The sequence below is a fragment of the Vicugna pacos genome, chromosome 11, assembly GCF_048564905.1.
Source record: "Vicugna pacos chromosome 11, VicPac4, whole genome shotgun sequence".
Classification (NCBI taxonomy): Eukaryota; Metazoa; Chordata; class Mammalia; order Artiodactyla; family Camelidae; genus Vicugna; species Vicugna pacos.
The window spans coordinates 96011614-96032228 of NC_132997.1; the positions used below are offsets into that span (position 1 = coordinate 96011614).

At 40.6% G+C, this 20615-nt stretch overlaps 2 long non-coding RNA genes across 3 annotated transcripts in view; one reads left to right on the forward strand and one right to left on the reverse strand.

Annotated features, from left to right (window-relative positions):
- On the forward strand, positions 1-5203 carry LOC140699468 (uncharacterized). Of its 2 annotated transcripts, none has more exons than XR_012077656.1 (6): positions 1-390; positions 4062-4123; positions 4407-4446; positions 4620-4725; positions 4823-4890; positions 5069-5203. It is a non-coding gene; the product is annotated as an uncharacterized lncRNA (long non-coding RNA). The 2 variants fall into 2 exon arrangements; XR_012077657.1 differs by lacking the exon at positions 1-390 and adding an exon at positions 3410-3460.
- LOC140699469 (uncharacterized) overlaps positions 3179-20615 on the reverse strand; it is a 27680-nt gene continuing 10243 nt past the window's right edge. Inside the window, exons 2-3 of the long non-coding RNA XR_012077658.1 lie at positions 4647-4723; positions 3179-3405 (exon numbers count right to left, since the gene is read on the reverse strand). This is a non-coding gene — a long non-coding RNA (uncharacterized lncRNA). The remainder of the gene's footprint in view (positions 3406-4646; positions 4724-20615) is intronic.

Sequence of the window (20615 nt, forward strand, 5' to 3'; positions counted from 1 at the left end):
GACACAGCAACACGTCAGCGGTCAGCAAGCTGGAAGAGGGCCTCCACCAGAACCCGAACAAGCTGCCACCCTGACCTTGGACTTCCAGCCTCCAGAACTGTGCAGAATAAATGCTTGCTTATACGCCACCCAGCCCAGACTGTGATACCTTGTTATAGCACCCCGAACGGACTCAGACAACACTCACTGGTGAAAGAGAACGAATGTAATTTTAGTTGATTAAGACCGATCAGAATTCAGTCCCTCTTTCCTGATGTCACAGGATCTTTGCCTGCTACCTCGGCCCCCAAATCGGAGAACTGTTGTCGGGGACGAAAGAGGAAGCTGCTCGGGGCTAGGCTGCAGAAGACGTCTGCTTCCTGTGTCTAGATGCGGCCCTTCTACTTCCAGGTTTTTAATTTACAGCCTCACTTTTCCTTTTACTCTGGGAAAGTTTTCCCCCCATTATCTGATAGTTTCTTTCGTTTTTTTTTTTTTTCCAGAATCCTTTTAAATGAAAATTGGACCTACTGGATTAATCTACCACATTTATTAACTTTTCTGCTAAATGCCCTGTTTCTTTGTCCTTTTGCCTTTGTTTTGTAAGATTTCCTTGACATCATCTTCCAACCCTTTTAATTTTATTTTACTTATTATGTGTTTCAGATTGATTACGTTTATATATTTCAATTCTTGTTCTCTGCTCCCGGTTTTTTTCAGCATCTTATTCTTATTTTAGTGATGCAATATAATCTCAAATCTCTCTGAGGATATTACAGAGCTTTTTCAGAAAGTCCTCTTCTACTTCTCGAGCCGCCTGTTCCTTGCAGAGTCATTTTTGCTGCTGCTGTTATTCGTGTTTGTCTTTCATGTTGCAGATTCTCCTCAAATGTCTGATGCACTTAAAGAAGAGGCGCTAGAAATGCCTGCCTGGGGGCCTGAGGCTGAGTTGGGGCTTGTTGACCCGAAGGTGTAGGATTCCTTAGGGTGCAGGGGCCCGAGAGTCAGCGCGACAGGACTGCCCCAGCCCCATGGGCTCCAGAATGAGCGCTTTGTTCTGGGCCAAGGGCGCCCGCACCAGCTGCCCCTGTTCACCCTAGACTTTTGTTAAATCAGTTGATTTAGGGAAGAACTGTGTTTTCTCCCCCTTAGGTAGTAATGCCTGGCTGACTCCTGATGAGTCTGCAGAGAAAGGGCTGTGTGAGCGTGTGTGGGGACTTGACCATTCAGAACAGAGCCTTTTCACAAATGCCTGTTTTCAGCCCCACCTCTCACCGCTGCCCACTGGAGACCTACTGTTTTCAAGTCTAGAGACTCTCTGGGTCCTTCCAGCTCTCTTTGGCTCCCTTTATTGGTGTGGGCTCCTACATTTTACAATATCTTAATTATTTTAATGGGGTCACAGGAGAAAGGAGAATGCTGGGGCTCAATCAGGACCTGGAAAGCTACTGTGAGGGTTTTTTCTTTTTTGATAGCATCATTGCTTAAATTCTTCTTTAAATTTCAAATTGTGGTAAAATACACATAGCATTTTTAAGTGTGCAGTTCGAAGTACATTTACACTGCTGTGCAACCATCACCACCATCCATCTCCAGACCTCTTTTCATCTTACAAAACTGCAACTTCATATGCATTAAACAGCTCCCCATCCCTCCTCCCACTCCCTGGAAACCACCATCCTACTTTCTGTCTATCTGTATATGACTACTCTAGATACCTCATGTGAGTGGAATCACACAGTATTTGTATTTTTGTAACAGGTTTATTCCACTTAGCATAATGTTCTCAAGATTCGCCCATGATGTAGCATATGTCAGAACTGCCTTCCCTTTTAAGGCTGAATAATACTCCATTTCATGCACATACCGCATTTTATTTATCCATTTATCCATCAGCAGATACTTGGGTTGCTTCTACCTTTGTGGCTATTGTGAGGAGTGCCGCTATGAACATGGGTCCTTTTTGGCTATTGTGGAGAATGCCGCTATGAACATGGGTGCACAAACACTGCTGAGTTTTGAAAGGGCTGCTATGCAGGGGATCCACAGCCAGTCAAACAGATGAATTTGTGTGCAGCCTTCCCATTGTGTTGGGATGAAGTCATCCTCATCACCCAATTGTCACCTATGTGATACCCCAGTGTATAGAGTTTTACTTGACATACCTCTTCTGGGTTCATTATCATAACTCACAAGGTAGCAAAAGCAGATGGCATAATTTCTGCATTACAGTCAAAGATTTAGAGCTACCGAGAGGTGAAGTGACTTGCCTAAGCTAGTAGATGATACAACTAAAACTACTAAATAATTCTGTCATCCTGAAAGACATTGTTGAACAGTTTTATTTGCATAGACTGTATTGTGGGTTGACTATGTAGACATGGCCATAGAATGATTATCTCTAATCTAGTAAATTTAATGCAACTTTTCCTAAATGATGAGATAGGCTGATGTCGTAAACTTCATGTGAAAAAAAGATATCTGTCTGAAGCTCTGCCAACTAAGACAGAGTATCAGATATGGTATAACTATTAAAATTATAGAGATTCATTTCTCTTTATTTTTCACGGAGGGGAACCAGGTAAATGTTCTTGGGTTGTTGGCACTGTTTCTCCTGGTTGTATATTCCTTCTAAACATGAACATTATGTTGTTTATTCATTTGTTAATGACAGCTGATTATCAAGCCGTACATATACATGTTGGATCTAATGGTTTGTGAATAATAAGAATCAGACAGTAATATTTGTGGATATTTAGAGAAGAACTCTACAGTTTCATCCCAATCACTATCTAGCTTGTCAGTTTTCTGCAGAATTATCTGATTCTTTGTGCTGTCAGCCATGTCATGTGTTAGGCGGAAAGCAGATTTTTTCCCCCCATTATTGTTATTTTTTCCTTCCTGTCAGTAAACACATTAAAAAAAGAAAGAAGAAAACATAAGTCTCTCGTGTAATCTAAGCTACAGATATCACATTTTTTCTATTTCTTTTGGAAAATAGCAAATGTGATTTCTTCAGGCTTTTCATTTTCAAGTCATTTCAGGAACATGAGCAGATACATATGCACTCAGTATTTTTGTACCATATATTGCAGAAAATAACAGATATGAAGATGCTAAAGTTCAGAGTAAAAGCCTTCGTCCTTCATCCCTCAAGTCCCCCAGTACTTATTAAAAATTAAAAAAACTTAGCCACTCGTGGTTTGCTCCCTAAATGCCAAAACACATTTATTTACTTTCTAAGCAGAGCCAGAGCAGCCTGGTGTTTAAGCTTTGACAGTATGCTAATACACGCTGGAGAAAGACACACCGTTCCCCAGGGTGTAACCAGGAGCCTCTGAGAACTTTTCTTAAAACGTCTTCATTCTTCCACTTGCTCAGCAAACAGTGAGTAAGCACCTGCTGGTGCCAGGTCCGCGCTCAGCCCTGGGGAAACAGGAAGTGTGTGTGCTGGAGGTTCTCCAGGCCGGCAGGATGGCAGGTAAAATGGCAGAGCAGAAAGGGCGCGGCCAGAATTCCCGGGCTTGCCTGCAAGGGGCGCGGCCTTAACCTCCCTAAGCCCTTCTTTGGCAGGGATGGAAATATACACCCCAAGGAGCTGGGAGATTAACTGGTTTACGCACTGCTGGCTCGAGGCACAGGACGCTCCTGCAGCCCTCAGGACGCTCCTGGCTTATTTCTCTTTCTTTTGCGCCCCTCGACCCCTTTCAATTTGATTTCTATTCCGTACACTCTACCAGTGCTGCTTTCTTATCCTCCTCCGCTTTTGCTGCTGCATTAGACCTTAAGAGCCCTCAAAGTCTTGCCTGCCTTCCCCTCAACACCGTCCTGTCCTCTTATCTCTCTCAGCTCCTCTCTCCTGGAGCCCTTGCTCTGTCTCTTCTCTTTCTCCAACAATGGATTTTCACAAAATCTCTGCTCATTTATCTCCTCAGAATATTGCTCTTTATGCATCAACCGTCTCTTCAAGTCCTTCTTGCTGTTTAGGCATCACGCAGATCTATTTTCCTGGCTTCAATCACATCCTCACTCTGATGACTCCCAAACTGACATCTTTGTTATTTTCGTATCCAAACCTCTAGCTTGAATTTTCAACCAAATAGCCAACTTGGATGTTCACCTTCAACTCAAAATCTCTAATGTGGTATGTATCATCTTTCCCCCAAACCAGCTCCCCTACTAGAAGTTTCTTCCCCCTCCCCTGCCTCCATCCATAGCACCATTTTCTCAATTATCTACAAAGGAAATATTAAAGTCAAGTGTAATTTTCTTTAACTGCCTTTTCATTTGTTCTTACCATTTTTATTTATTTATTTAATTGAAGTAGAGTTCGCTTACAATGTTATGTCAGTTTCTGGTGTACAGCAAAATGTTTCAATCATACATACAAATGTACACACTCCTTTTCATATTCTTTTTCATTACAGGTTGCTACAAGATATTGAATATAGTTCCCTGCAGTATACAGTAGGACCTTGTTGTTTACCTATTTTATTTATAGTAGTGTGTATCTGCAAATCTTGAACTCCCATTTTATCCCTTCCCACCCCTTTCCCCCACTGGTAACTTTAAGTTTGTTTTCTATGTCTGTGAGTCTGTTTCTGTCTTGTAAATAAGTTCATTTGTGTCTTTTTTTTTAGGTCCCACATGTAAGTGATTGCTCTTGCCATTTCTGACTCTTCTTTCAAAATATTTCTGTGCAGAAAAGCATTAAGTCACAAAAGACAACAGCAATTTTAAAAACCTGTAAGTAAATAAAAGAAACCCATTAGCTTGTAAGGCAGCGTATACAGTGTGACCCCAGTTTTGTTCTTGTTGTGTTGTTTGTGCCTCTGTCTCTCAGCTGCCGATCTATTCCACCTACAAACGTGCATAGAAATGGATGCAAAGAGTGTCCAGAAAATGCTGATGGTAGGTGTCCCTCGGTTGTGGGATTATGAGTGAATTTTACTTTCTTTTTTATGTTTCATTTCCGTTTTTGTTTTTACTTTTTGCACTTTTGATGCCCAGAATAGGATTAATTATGTGCCTTAGTTTATGACACACACCCAATTGGTCCCTCTTATTTGCTTATTTGAATATTTGCTAGATGATTGCAGTCAGCGTCTATGCCCACCACCCAACCCAGGCTCTTCAACAACCACGTTCGTGTACATTTCCTGTGTGCTGAGCCCTGCCCCCACCATCTCCTGGGTCCTACCAGCAGAGCCTACGCCAAATCCTATCCAACATTTAGTATGTCAGGCTTCTTAATTTTTGCCAATTGGATGGAAATAAAATGGCATTTTATTGAGGTCTTGATTTGCATTTCCTCAGTACTAATAATACTGAAAAATCTTCATATAGTTACAGACGATATCTTGTTCCTCTATGAATTTATGGGCTTAGGTCTTTTCCATTTTTCAACTGTTTGTTTTTGTCATAGTGATTTGTAGGAATAAGACAAGGATGTTCGCTAATGCCGCTGCTATTCAATACTGTCCTGGGGTCCCTGTCAAAGATTAATAAAGACATGAAAAATAAATTAAAGACATTAGGACTTGAAAGGAAGAAATATATGACCATTGTTATTTGTGGATGATATTACTGAATATATAGAAAACCTCAAACAACCTGTAAATTTTTAGAATTAATGGTGACTTCAGCAAGGTGGTTGAGTATGAAATCAACAGACAAATGGCAATGGCGCTTCTCTACACCAGCAATAAACAAAAAATGTAATATTAAGAAGGTCATTATTATAATAGCAAAACACTACTACACAACACCCACAATTAAACTTGTAAAAAGATGCAAGACAAAATCTTAAAACTATAAAATCCTTCAGTGAGATATTTGGAAGACCTAAATAGAGAGAAATTCAATGTTCACGTTAGGATTTCAGCGCAACTCTATTCTGTGTCTCTGTGAAACATGACAAGCTTATTCCATTTCTATGGAGCAGTAAAAGCACCAAGAGAATTAACAGTTAGGACATTTCAGAAAAGAAAAAAAGTAAGGAACACTTCCCCTATCAGATTTAAAGTCTTGTTTTAAACATATGGTGATTAAGATAGTGGCATTGGTACAGGGAGAGGCAAACTGATTGGAACAGAACAGAGAGACCAAGAACACATCCTTGCACATGTGGAGCTTTGAACTACATCAGCAGTGGCGTGAGAAAAGCACTGGGGAGAGAGAGGCTACTCAGTAGCTGAGAAATTGGGTATCCATGAGAAACATCAAACTGGGTCTCTGTAAACTCCAGAAGAATTAAAAGTCTTAACCGTCAAAAATAAAACTTTAAAATACAGCTGACTATCATTCTGATCTTGAGCCGGGACGGACTTCTTAAATAAAACACCAACAAGTTCATCATAATGGGAAAGATGGCTGAATTTGATTAAATGAAAATAAAATTCTCTTTTTTTCTTAATCAAAAAAAAAAACGCTTTTAAAAAAGTGAAATGGAAAGCCAACAAACTGGAAGGTATCTGCAAAAGAGACAAGTGATAAAGTACGTGTGTCAAAAAAATATGAAAAACTCCTATTAATCCTTAAAAAAGATAACCAACGCAATAGAACACAGTAGAAGCATGTTTTTATATTTTCCTAGCAAAACTGTTTTACTTATGTAATAAAATTCACATTCTAAAGATATTATGAAAGTAAAAGAGCAAATTAAAAGAGAAATTGTCTTAGCTATGAACTAAGCTTTCTCTTCATGTGGGTATTCTTTAATATCTCTTTTTAAAAGGCTTTTTAATGTTTTTCATTGTAGCTCTCATGTATTTCTGGTAGATTTCCATTTAAAGATATAAAATAAAAAGAGACCAAATGTTAAAATAATTAATATAGAAATAGTTCTTACTACTTAATAAGAAAAGTACTCAACACAACAGAAAAATAGGATAAGGTTAAGAACTTGATGAAAGAAAAATACATCTGGAAAATAAACATAAAAATGTTTCAGTGTACTAGCAATCAAACAAATTAAAATAAAAATGATGAGGTAACATTTCTTCCATTTCCAAAGATTACAAGGATGATTACAATTAAATGATATACAGTCATTCTTATCTACCGAATCTGGGTGTGTGTAGAATAATTCAGCATTTCTGGGAAGCAATGTGTTAGTTTGTATCAAGAGCATTTAAAGTGCTCAAAATTTTTGACCATGTAACCCAACTTTTTATCCATGCTAAAAACAATTAGGGATAGGGTCAAAGTCTATAACAATATCATTATTTCTAATAGCACAAGACTGGAAACAAAAATAAAATACAAAAAGATAAAATGGGATCCATTCATTGGACGGGCTATTGTACAAACGTAAATTTTTCATACTCAGACAAGCTCATGAAGTCATATAAAATGAGACCAGATTTTACCAGACGATACCAATTTTTACTTATGAGATTACAAAGACTGAGAACCCTAAGTGATGGCAAAGATATAATGATATAAAGATACGTGTGTGTGTATATATATCTATATCTATCTATCTACCTATCTATCTATATATAGATATAAAGATATAATGAAACAGGAAGTATCACACGCTTTGGGTGTGAGTTCAATGGCACAGCTTTTCTGGAGGGAAATCGAGCATCACTAATTAAAATTTAAATATATAAACCCAGGAATTTTACTTTTGAAAATTTCCCTATAGATGTATTTGTTTAGGAGTACAAAAGACTTCTTAAAAACAATTTTCACCACATAGAACTTGAAATACTCTAAATGTCTGCTGGTAGATGACTAGTTAAAGAAATTGCAGTAGATGCATATGATGAAAAGCAGTATCAATCACCCTTATAAAATGAGGTAGAACACATGTGCTGAGATGAAAAGGTATCAAAGACATATGATTAAGAGAAGAAAGGTATGTCTTAGTGTGGGTTTCCCTGGAAGCAGAGCCTGAGACAAGGATGTGGGTGCAAGCACACGCCCACATTTGGGATGAGATCCCGGAGTGCGGAAGCAGGGAGAATGAGACGGGGAAGAAGGAAAAGTAAAGGTGACGTATCATCACATAACGTGGGCAGCAGGGGTGTGATTCAACTGGGATCTTCTGAGAAGAGTATGGAAGGGCTCCAGAATTGTCCCCTGATTGCAGGACAGGAGACAGAGCCTCTGGGACAGAGGGTAAAAAGAGGGACAACACAGGTGAGAGGAGTTGTCTCTCACACAGACCTGCCTACCCGAGTCAGTGCTGAAACCAGGGGTGGTCCAGGGGATGTGATCTGAGGTACCATAGGAGTCCACAATAGAATGATTCCATCTGGTTAAAAGAAATAGTTTACCTATATACAGAGAGATATGCATGAGAAACTCTCTTTACTGTGATCAAGTTAACTGATGCCCTCCATTCCCTTGATGAAATGTGGTCCATGCTTGTGCAGAACACTTGGGACTAGCAGTTTGCTCTCTACAGTGACGGTTCTCAAATGCTAGGGACACCAGGATCACCTGGAGGGCATGTTAAGACATAGATTTCTGGGCTCCACCGCAAGAGTTTCTAATTCAATAGGTCTGGGGTGGGCTGGAGAATTTGCATTTCTAACAAGTTCTCAGGTGATGTGGAATCATGTTGCTGGCCTAGAGATCCCTCGCTCAGAACATCTGGGCATCTTCCCCACCATCTGGGTTGTGTGTTTACCCAGAGTCTATTGTGTTGGTTCCCAAACCTGCTTATGTCTGTTGTAGTTTTACTGCAATCAGGTAATTTAATTAAATGTTGAATGAACTGATGAAATATGAGGAGGTGAAGAAAAATACATGTGTCTATAAAATACAAGTTGAATGCCATTGAAAAGATTCAATATAGAAGAGTTATTGAAAAATTGCTATAGAATTAGAAGTGGTCAAGACAACAGTTCAAGAGTCACAGTCACTGAAAATTGAAAACCACAATAATCTAGATTATTCAAGAGATTACTTGCAAATATCCTTTAGTTCTTGCTCCATATACAGTATCTCAAAATAAAAATGTACATCAATATATTAACAGTGTGATTGGTGTAAAAAGGACACCTGAAACGCCCTTGAGCATTTTACACTCAAAGAGGTCTTGCACCCACATTAGAACATTGTCAAATACATCTAAACGTATTCGTCTTAATTCAAATATAAAGTTTAAGGTACTTATGAATTTTTCTGATTCTCTGGTTGAATTACTGTGATCAACTGATCCAACTGAATGAGAGAATTTCCCTGGCCTCCACTATGAACTTCCCCAGGTGAGAACCTGGAGACCAGGAATTCCAATGAGGATCCCTCAATGTCCTAAACAGTATTTTGCTATTAAATGTCAGTGTAGTGTTTAAAATTGCACAAATTGTACATTTTAAACATTGCTGCCAATAAATGTGAGTCACTGCCCTACCCCCAAGTACGCACAGAATAAAATCTAAATCCTTGGTGTGGCATTCAAGGCCTCTCTCTGACCTGATCGACTCTGTCTCTCATTCCCTGTCACTTCTTACTTCTTCCCTTCATGTCCCTTGAATCACACATGAATTACATTTCCTGTTTTCTGCAATGTGCACCTTTTTAGAAATGAGTTCTTTCTTCTAGTTATTCATGTAGAGATCCCTATTTATTCTTCACAACCCAGCCCAAACGCCCCATCTCTGGGAAGCCTTCCCCAACTCCCTCCTTTATTCTAACAGCTCTTTTTGTGTGGTCTTTGATAGTACTTGTCAGATTGCTTTGGATTTTTTTTTCTTTTTTTGCTTTGTGGATCCTATAGAATCTTAGCTTTCAGTGTCTAGGACCTTTACAATCTTTCACCACATTTTACTGCACCGCTTTACCATAGCTTTGTTCCAGTCCTGACACCTGGAATGGGCTCAGGAACATTGTTGAAAAATATGAATGAATGAATGCACACTGGTGACCTCTTATCTTTTTGATTCTTCTTATTCAACCACCTGTAGACATAAAGACCCACTGCAATTTAAATAACTTAGGTATAATATACGTTGTCTTGAATTATATCACGCACTTTCTTAGTGCTTTGCAGTTTCTTCTTGTATTCATAAATAAAGCCCATCCTTGTTTTAAAAACAGAAGAGTGAAACTCAAATTGTTGAACAAATAGCTTTGTTAGACTTGATAGCTTCAGAATTTTACAGATCCATCAGTCAAACTTCTTCACTGAGGCAACATGTGCTCCTCAGCTGTAAAATGGGGCAATAACAGAAATGACATCTCAGAGAGATGGGAAGTATTTAGACAGATCACGTATGTAAGGTACCTGAATGCAGCAGAGACCCAAGAAATTACCTGGCTACATGTCTGTTAAATTGAGTTTAAAAGTAGTCAGAAACTGTAGAGCTGCAAACACCAGAGCCAACCACATGCATATCCTAAGGCGCAGGAATCCCACTCCTAGGTATTCACCCACTAGAAAAGCTCACACAGATGCATCAAAAGACATGACAAGAATGTTGATAGCATCTGTAGTTATGACAGTCTCAAATCGAAAACAATCCAAATGTCAGCCTCAGAAGAGGCGAGTGCATGGTGTTACATCCACGCAGAACACTACACAGCACGGGGAACGGACGCAGAAACGCAACAGGAAAAACATGGTTGAATCTCATCAGCACAACGTAAGGGAGAAAAGCCAGATGCAAAAGGGCACAGGTAGTGTTTCTGATTGAGATAAATTTCAACAATAACAAACTACCCCGTGGTGAGAGAAACTGTGAGCGGTCATCATTGCGGGGTAGACACTGGGAGGGATCTGAAGGGGTCCTGGGTGCTGCGATGTTCTAGATTTGAACCCGGTGGTTCTCTGGGTAGCTCACTTTGTAAAATTTCATAAAGCTATTTGTGACCTGTGAGCTTTTCTGCATGATGTCACACTTGAATAAAAAGCTTCATTAAAAAGACAAGAGACACAACTGGCTGGGTGATTGGAAGGATGGATTTGACAAACAGAGTGACTAGGAATTCACAATATTTGAATACGCAGCAGAGACGCAGGGAAGCAGGGAACCATCAAGAATGTATTTTCAAGTGTCTATGTGTATCTAGGGATGAAAAACAAAGTCTCTGACAGTAATGACTTGTTTTCTTTTCTGGATGACATAGCGAAAGGCTTGTCACCAGATAAGACCGGAGAGTAGCCATCTGCAAAAATAAATAATCTAAACTTCACGCTGTACATCAGGATGGATTCTAAACACATCAAAGATTTATATGCAAAACAGAAAACCATAAGTTTACCACAAGAGAAATGAAAGAATTCTTTTTTAATCTTGCAGCGGAGAAGAACTTTCTGTGACAAAAGCCAAGAAAAAGACTGATAAATTTGATAATAGTCTCTTGTATGGCAAAACACCCACAGCCACATCATACACACAAAAGACAGCAAACAAACAAATTTACAAAGCAAAGCCAAAAGACAAATGAAAACTGAACAGATAAATTCTAATTCACATCATAGTAAGAGGGCTAACACTCCAAATATGTACAGAGCTCCTAAAAACTGGTAAGAAAAAAACCCTAAACCGAAAATTCAAGAGAAAAACAGGCAAATGATATAAACATGGTTTATGGAAAAGGAAATACAGAGTGTTCTTAAACATACGAAAAGATGCTTTAACTTCTCTCAGAACAAGAGAAAGGCAAATCAAAATGAGACTTTTTGTTCACTCAAAAACAGGTTTGCTAATACTCTGTTGGTGAAGTCGTGGGGAAACTGGCGTGTTTACACTTTGCTATTGGCTATGTAAATTGGTGCAGCCCTTCTGGAAGGCTATTTGGTACAATTTAAAAGGTATGCCCCTTTGACTCTGAATTCCAGCTCTGGGAATTCATACTGTAGATTCACTAGCCCACATGCAAAGTGACGTCTGTACCAGGTTACTCACTGCAACACTGTAACGGGGGAAGACTGGAGATAATGCATCAACAGATGACTGGTAAAACGGCTGATGCAACCACACAATCTATTTAGATAAAGAAAGATCTCCAAGATACACCGTTATGCAGAAAAAAAAAAAAAGCAAGGGAGAACAGTGTACAGGAGATGCTACTTTTTACGTAAAGGCATGAGTGGCAGGTGGGGGCACGAGAAGAATCTCTATCTGTACCTGCTTGATTTGTGTAAAGAAGCTTGGAGGACTAACTACAGAGTCTCAAAACAGGTACCTGCATAGGGAGGCGGAGGCGGGTGCAGGCTGAGTAGGCAGCGGACTTTTCCCTGATGACAGTTGCATATTAAGAGGTGTTTGATCTTGGTGAATATATTAGCTATTCAAATAATTTAAAACCAAGAAATGAAGTATCACATCTCAGCCTGCACGGGTAGAGTTTTGGGTAGAATGCCCTGCCTCCTTCTTAAACTGATGACTTGGCAAAGTAAGATTAGCGAGAGAGAATTTATGTCCTTTTGTGGTTTGAGTCTTTCCATGAATAGAAGAGCAAACAGCAGATACGCACTAATCGAGGACTCATGTTTTCTTACAATGGTTTTTAGTGAAGTAAAAGGGATTTAAATGTGTGGCCCAACCTACTTTTGAGATTTCATCTTAAAAAACAGGTTTGGAAGGGCAGAACTGAGGAAGTACAACCACAGAAGTGTTTTGGGATCACGCATTCATAGCTCCGAAGGCAGAGACAGAGGAGGGATATTTAGATGCATGGTCGGGCGAAAAATTCAGCGTGCTCCAATTCTACTCAATTACCTGGATATTTCAAACACGAGGTAAAAATAATTCTGGACAAGTAACATGATTTCATATTTTATTGTGTGCAACACAGAGAAGGATGGCTCAAAATCCACGACCCAGCCGTGTCCGCGTTCCACTGACCCTCTCTCAGCGCGAGGGGAGCTGTGCTTATTCACGCAATACGGACTTGCTGCGCGAACAACTGCGTGGCCGGCGCTCTGTGTCTCTAGCCTTTGGGCAGAACTCGCACCAGGCAGCCGGCAGGTAAAAAGGGAATTCAGATGCGCGGTGCACGTAGCGGGTGGACCAGCTTGGTGAGTGGCGGTTCTCTAATTAAAGGGAACGTGAGGTGAAGCCGTTGTCTGCAACTTACAGACTTTGAGAAATTGTCTCAATAAAGGAGAACTTCATTTGGCCTTAGGTAGGAGCCAATCAATAAATTAGTTGGCTTTGGCTGAGGGCAGAGACGTGAAGGGAGAGAGAATAAGGGTCAGGCGAGGGATCTGTGTAAAAACAGGGTGGCGATGAAGAATCAAGGGTTGGAGGCGGGGTGGGGGGTGGGCATGAAAAGCAATTTACAAACGGTAACAAGATGAAAGGAAAGGAAAAGCTGCCCCTTCCCTGTGAAGTATAAACCAGCTGATCTTCCTTAGCGCTGCTTAGCCTTGGGAGAGGCAGACACGGCGGAAAGGGGGCCAGTGGGCATCCATTTCCCCAGTGTGATTGTCTCCTAATCTGTAATTCTGCTCTGAGCGGCTGCTGCTGATGCTATGTGGTTCTGAGGGGTGTGGTGGCCGAGCCCTGCACCTCTCTGCAGGCTGGGTGAGGAGGGATGCGCTCCATCACCCGGCGGCGGCAGGCGGGCGGGGCGCCGGTGAGGGCTCCCCACTGGCCTTGTAAAACTTGAGTCATGGTGACAGAATTCTTTCCATCATCATTTATGCCGCACCTTCCCGCTGCATTACCGTTATTTAGCATCCTTCTGCCATCCATAAAGCACTTCCCTGCTGTTTGTTTGTTATTTCTCACTCTCCTGAGGTTCGCTGTTCTCTCCGCTGTGTTGAGGAGAGGAGAGGACAGGAGAGGACAGGAGGAGAGAGGGAGGGAAGGACTCTGTCCCAGGCTGCTGCCTCCGCAAGACGCCTCCTGCGTAGGCTGGGGGACTGGCTTCCCTTGGAAGGGCCCTCCCACCTTTGGAGGTGGCACCTGTCAGGTGAAATACGGGGCCTGGCACCTGGCTTCTCTCCCCACTGTTTCATTTTATGACAGTGGACAAATCTCTCAGGCTCTTCTGTGTGTCCTGAGCTATAAAATGGACCAATTATGGTGTCCCCTTTTCCCCTCACAGCGATGTCAGGCCAGATCTTTTGTTGTTCCCGAATGTAATAAAGTGGAGAGACTTTAGGATAATCAAGAAGAAAATTCACTGTGTTCTGAAGAAGGGGACATTTCTACGCTTTCCTGTTCATCTGCATCCTTGCCGAAAGGCCAGCCTCTGCGAAGGTGTCCACACTCCCCACCGACTCCCTGAGCACGCTTCACTTCTGTCCCTCTGCTGAAACTCTCCAATGGCCCCCATCTTACACAGAGTCCAAATGGGTCCCCAGAGTGGCCTGGGGCCCTGCACAGATTCACCCCTCTTCCTGTCTCTTACAGTGTGGCCTCCTTGCCCCGTATGTTCCCTCTTATCCTGCTCCAGCCACCCGTCTCCCCATGCCCCCATCCACACCGGCATGACCCCTCCTTACAGACATCTGTTCCTACACCTCTGACTGCGCACTTGCTGTTTCACAAAGCCACATGGTCCTTCACCTCCTGTGCTCGGCTCAGATGTCACCCTCTCCGGGAGGGCTTCCCTGATTGTCCTTGGCACCCCTGCCTTATTCCCTCCATAGCACTTACACCAGCTGACGTGCTGGGGACCCGGCCTGTGGGTTTGTTCATGGCATCTCCCCAGAACAGACTGTGACCTCCTTGAGGGTAAGAATTCTGCTGCTTTGTTCTCTCCAGACTCTTCAGTACCTTCATCGGTGTCTGGCACATGGTAGGCAATAAATATTTACTGAATAAGTGAATAGAACTTGATTGCAGCAATGAATAATAATAGTAATACACACCTGTATTACAATTTACAAAAAGACCCATAATACTCATATATTTTCCTGTGTTGCAGGCACATTTCTCAGTCACAGATTCAGATGTGCAAAGATGATCACTTTATGTATACTGGGAGTTCACTTGTTTCCAAACCCCTCGTTCCACCTTAGGACAGAGCAATCCATCCTGGCAATACAAGGAAACACAGCATTTCCCCCCGCCCCATGGCTGACTCCAGGGGGCCAGCCTCCGGCCTGCTGCGTCCTCTGTGGCTGGGCTGGGTGGAGAAGCGTCAGTCTCCCGACGTGCGTCCGCTCCATCCAGCTTTCTTGGGGTGCTCCTCCTGGGAAGGGTTGTGTCCTGCCTGCAACCAGGCTGGGAAGCCAACCTCACAGCCTCGCCCCGAAGCCCCTTGCTGGGCCCCAGGCAGTGTGCACGTCCTTGAACCTTGGCCACCTTTGGCCTCTACTCAGGCATGAGGTGACTTCCCCATCTCCTCTGATGCCCTGAGAAAGCACAGGCTGGTCCCCTCTGCCTACGGTTGCCATAGTCATCACTGTCCTCTGATTCTCTTGAAGGCTCTTTCCTCTCAGAGTTCCAATGGGGACCAGTTTTGGGTCTCCTGACCCATCAGGAGCATCTCAGATGCCTGGGCACCAGGATAGAAGAGGGCCGCCTTGCTGGCGTTTGGACCCCAGCCTCCTCTTCTGGTTCTACTAGCCTTTTCCTCAGCCTCCTGGAGTGGCAGGAGAACCAGGGTGCTGGGGACACATTCTTCCCTCCACTGCAGTTCATGTCCAGTTCACCAGGCTTCAGTTTTGATGGGCTAGCCAAGATTTTAGAAATCCCCAAAGCCACTTTTCTCTCCAGGGCCTGGCGTGTGCAAACCAAACGCAAGGCTGGCTGTCAAACAGCGGCGAGGCATGGACTTTTGAAAGTCTGTTGGAAACTCAAGGGGAAGCACAGCAACCATCCAGAAGGAAAGATATGTTGAATAATGTTTCAAAATTGTACCTTCAGGCAAATGCATTGCTGAAATACAGTTTACCCAAACACTCCTATCTACTTTGGAACGTTTGACCATATAGACTTACTGTACAGACAAAACAGGGGCTTCCCAGGGAGTAAGAGCACTGCCATTCTAAAACTCCAATCCTCCGGTTCCCCAACTTGGGTTTTTTAGTATATCAGCTTTGCCTCTTTGGTCTCAAATTGGGCTCTATGATGAATATTGGATGACCTGCTGCCCTCATTAGCCTAGAGACCATCTCTGTTTGAATCCTGTGTCCTAAACTTAAGAGACCTGTTATGTGTGGATTGAAAACAAATTTCCACTCCCCACAGTCGCCTATCCTCGGGAGGCTTATTATAGAAATCACTTAGTTTTCTCTCTGTGTTTCTTCTTTTTCCAGTGCTTGGTCCTCTTTTCCATCTCTCTGTAGTGTATCTTGTTGGATAACTTGGGGGTGAGTATATTTCCCTTGTCCGATGCCAGATTAACAGGTGCTTTATAACACTTCCAAGTAATAAAAGTATTAATTTCTCTCTCTAATAAATGCAAAACAGATAAAATCACTGTTGCAAACAAATATTTTAAGGTCTTTTGATCCCCAAAGTGGATTTTCAAAGCTGCTAAAAACATACAATTATCCAATTATTTCACAGAGGACTACCTCTTTAGGTTGAGTAAATGATACATGTGTTTTGTGCACACAAGGATTTTAAAGACATGTTTTTGTTTTTTTCTCCTTTGTTGAGCAAATTTCATTGACTAATCTCAATGTTTGTTCTGCTCACAAGACCATCTGTTGGTGAGAGGTTGGGTTAGAAGTTTTTTAATTGCCTGAAAAGTCTTATTGCATTTCTCTGGTTGTTAAATACACATATTTGTTTTGGTAGTGGCATGCTTGAAAGGTGTCCAATTTTGGCTTTCCAATAGGTGCAATAAGCTAATTTCTAATTTTAAAGATAGTGACAAATTAAGGTCACTTTTAATGGTCAATTGTGTTGTAAAGGTACAAAGACTGGCAAAACTAATATCAAAAGTAAATGCTTATTTTCTTGATTTTCTCCACATCTCTTCCCCTCCTTCTTTATCCATTCAGTCATTTGTGAATTCATTCACTGAACAAATATTTATTGAGTGGCTACTATGTCCCAGGGGCTGTCCAGTTACCTGCTGGGCCAGGACACAGAGCCTTCTGGTGATACAGTGTCTGCCCTCAAGGAACCAGTGATGGAGGGAGACTCTGATTTCCAGAATTGCCACATTATTTTAAATACAGTTTTCAGCAAAACAAAAACACAAAAACAAACCACAAGACTTGCAAATAAACAAGTATGGTCCACACACAGTGGGAAAAATTTCAATAGAAACTCTTCCTGAGGAAACCCAGACACTGGATTTACTAGACAAAGATTTTAAATATGTTCAAAAACTAAAGGACACCACGTACAAAGAACCAAATGAAAGTATGAGAATGATGTCTCACCAAAAAGAGAGTATCAATAGAGGGACAGAGATTATGAGAAAGAACCAAGTAGAAATTCTGGATTTGAAAAGTACAATGATTGAAATGAAGAATTTACTACAGGGGCTCCATCACAGCCTTGAACAGGCAGAAGAAAGAATCAGAATACTCGAAGATAAGTCAACTAAGTTCTTCCAGCCTGAGGACAGAAAGAGAAAAGAATGAAGAAAGATAAACAGAGATCTGTGAAACTCCATAAAATATACTAACATGTGTACACTCAGAGCCCTAGACATGGAGGAGAGTGAGAAAGGGCAGAATAAATATTTGAAGAAATAATGACCAAAAACTTCCCAAATTTGATGAAACACATTCATCTACACATTCAAGAAGCTCAACAAATTTCGAGTAGAATAAACAGAGATTCACATCTAAATACGTCATAATGCAACTGTTGACAGACGAAGACAAAGAAAGACTCTTGAAAGCAGAAAGAAAGAAGAACTCATCACATACAAGGGATCCTCAATAGGATTAACACCTGAGTTCTCATCAGAAGCTATGGGGGCCAGAAGACAGTGTGGTGACATATTCAAAGTGCTAAAAGGCTGTCAAGCAAGAATTAAATCCAGCAAATTGTCCTTTGAAAATAAAAAAGTTAAAATATTTCCAGAAAAATAAAAACTGAGTGATTTTGTTGCTAACAGATCTACCCTACAAGAAATACTAAAGGGAGTCCTTAATGCTGAAATGAAGGAACATTGAACAGCAACTGGAATCCATATGAAGAAATAAAGAAAACCAATAAAGGCATTTACATACGTAAATATAAAAGACAATATTAATGTACTTTTATTTGTAATTCTTCCTTTCTATCTAATTTAAGAGCCAAGTGCAGATAGCAATACTTATAAATTTGTGCTGGATGACATACAATGTATAAAAATGTAATTTGTATTCCAGTAAGAGCACAAAGAATGAGAGAGAAAATGAAAAACATAGATTGGTATAATACTGAAATTAAGTTGGTATTAATCGGAATTGTATTGTTGTAAATTAAGATGTTAATTGTGATCTCTAGGGCAACCCCTGAGAAAACAGCTACATTAAAAAAAAGCATAAGAAGTGACAGTGAATTAAAATGGTACATTAGAAAACATTTAACACAAAATAGACAGTAAAGAAGGGACAGAGGAACAAAAAGGACATAAGACATACAACGCAAATAAAAACAGCACACATAAATCTTTCCTATCAGTAATGACCTGAAATGTAAACAGATTAAAACTTCAATTAAAAGGAAGATATTGGTAAAGTGGATTTTAAAAACTATATGCTCTCCATAAGAAACATGTTTCAGATTCAAAGACAAAAATAGGCTGAAAATCAAGGCATGGAAAAGACATACCATGCAAATAGTAATCAGAAAAGAGCTGGAGTGGCTATATTAATATCAGACAAAACAGACCTTAAGGCAAAAATTGTTACTAGAGACAAAGAAGGATATAATGATAAGACATCAAGAATATATAGCAATAATAAACACTTATGCATCTAAAACAGAGTTCCAAAAGGCATAAAGTAAAAACTGACAGAATAAAGGGGAGAAATAGCCAATTCAAAAATAGTTGGGGACTTTAACACCTGACTTTCAATAATAAAGACAACCAGACAGAAAATGAACAAGGAAATAGAAGACTTGAGGAATGTCATAAACCAACCAGACCTAACAGACATCTGCAAGAACACCCCACCTAACAACAGAATACAGTCTTCCAAGTACAAACGGAACATCCTCTGAGACAGACCGTACGTAAAGTCACAAAACAAATCTCAGTAAGTTTACAAGGGCTGAAGTCATATAAAGCATGATCTCCAACGAAAATGGAATGAAACTAGAAATCAGTTAACAGAGCGAAATTTGAGAAATTCACAAATAGGTGAAAATTAAACAACATATTACTAAGGAACCAACGGGGTCAAAGCAGAAATCACAAGTGAAATCAGAAAATCTTTTGAATGAAATGAAAACACATGTACCAAAAACTTACAGCACACAGCAAAAACAGTGCTTAGATGAAACTCACAGCTCTAAATACCTAAGATTTAAGTTGAAATAAATAAAATAGACAAAATCAGTGAAAACCAACAAGATAAAAAATTGAAAAATCTTCAGACTGATCAGAAAAAAAGAGAGAAGACACAAATTACTAAAAGCAGAACTGAAAGAGGGGATATTAGCACTAAATACAAAGGATGCCAGTGTAGCACTATGGATAATTGCACACCAATACATTAGATAACCTACATGAAATGGACAAATTCCTGTAAAGACAGAAATTGCCAAAACTGACTTAAGAAATAGAAAATTTGAATCAAAGGAAAGAAACTGAATTAGCAATCAAAAAACTTCCCACAAAGCAAAGCAAAGCAAAGCAAAGCCCAGGACCAGATGGCTTCACTGGTAATTTCTACCAGAACTTAAAGAAGATCGATCAGTTCTTCATTGACTCTTTCTAACACAAAAGGGGAGGAAACCACTGCCCAAAGCATTCTAGAGGTCAATATCACCCTAATATCAAAACCAGACAAAGACTTCACAAGAAAGCTACACTCCAGTACCTTCTATGAATATAGGTACAAAAGTCCTCAACAAAATACTAGTAAACTGAATCCAGCAACATATGAAAAGGATTATATTCCATGACCAAATGGAACTTAGCCTAGGAATGCAGGGTTGGTTCAACATATGAAAGACCAGTGTAATAACACCGTATTAATGGACTAAAGGACAAACCCCACATGATTATCTCAATAGATGAAGAGAAACCTTGTGTCCAAATCCTGTCTCAGCCACTCACTGATTTTTGTCTTGAGCAAATTCCTTGACAGCTCTGAGCCTTAGTTTCCTCGGTGGTAAAGAATTAAATCAGTTAACATATCTAGCATAGTCAATGTATGCTAGTAACGCTTACTGAAGAATGTGGGAGATTCCGATGCAGTAGATCAGGTGTGTGCATGTGCATGTGCATTTGACTAAGAAGCTTTAACTGAAAAGAAAATACGAGTGTATGTTAAAATTACAAAGCCCTGATGATAAAAGTCCTCTCCCCGGTGTTGAACAGATTCAGACATTTTCTATGGCGTGGACGTTTCCCCCCACCTCCTGCGTGTGTGCCCTGGATGTCACTGGGAGCCACATGTGCTGGGATTGGTACTAATAGGTGTGAAACCTCCTGGCACACAGGTGTTCAATTAATTTTAGTTCCTTTTCTCTTGATACATTTCTTGTGCCTCTGGTATGATTTTTATGAAGCTCATTATTATTCACATTGCTATGAGCTGTATGCTTTGTCTACTGAACTAGCTCATGAACTCCTTCAGAGGAGGGACCCATGGCTTT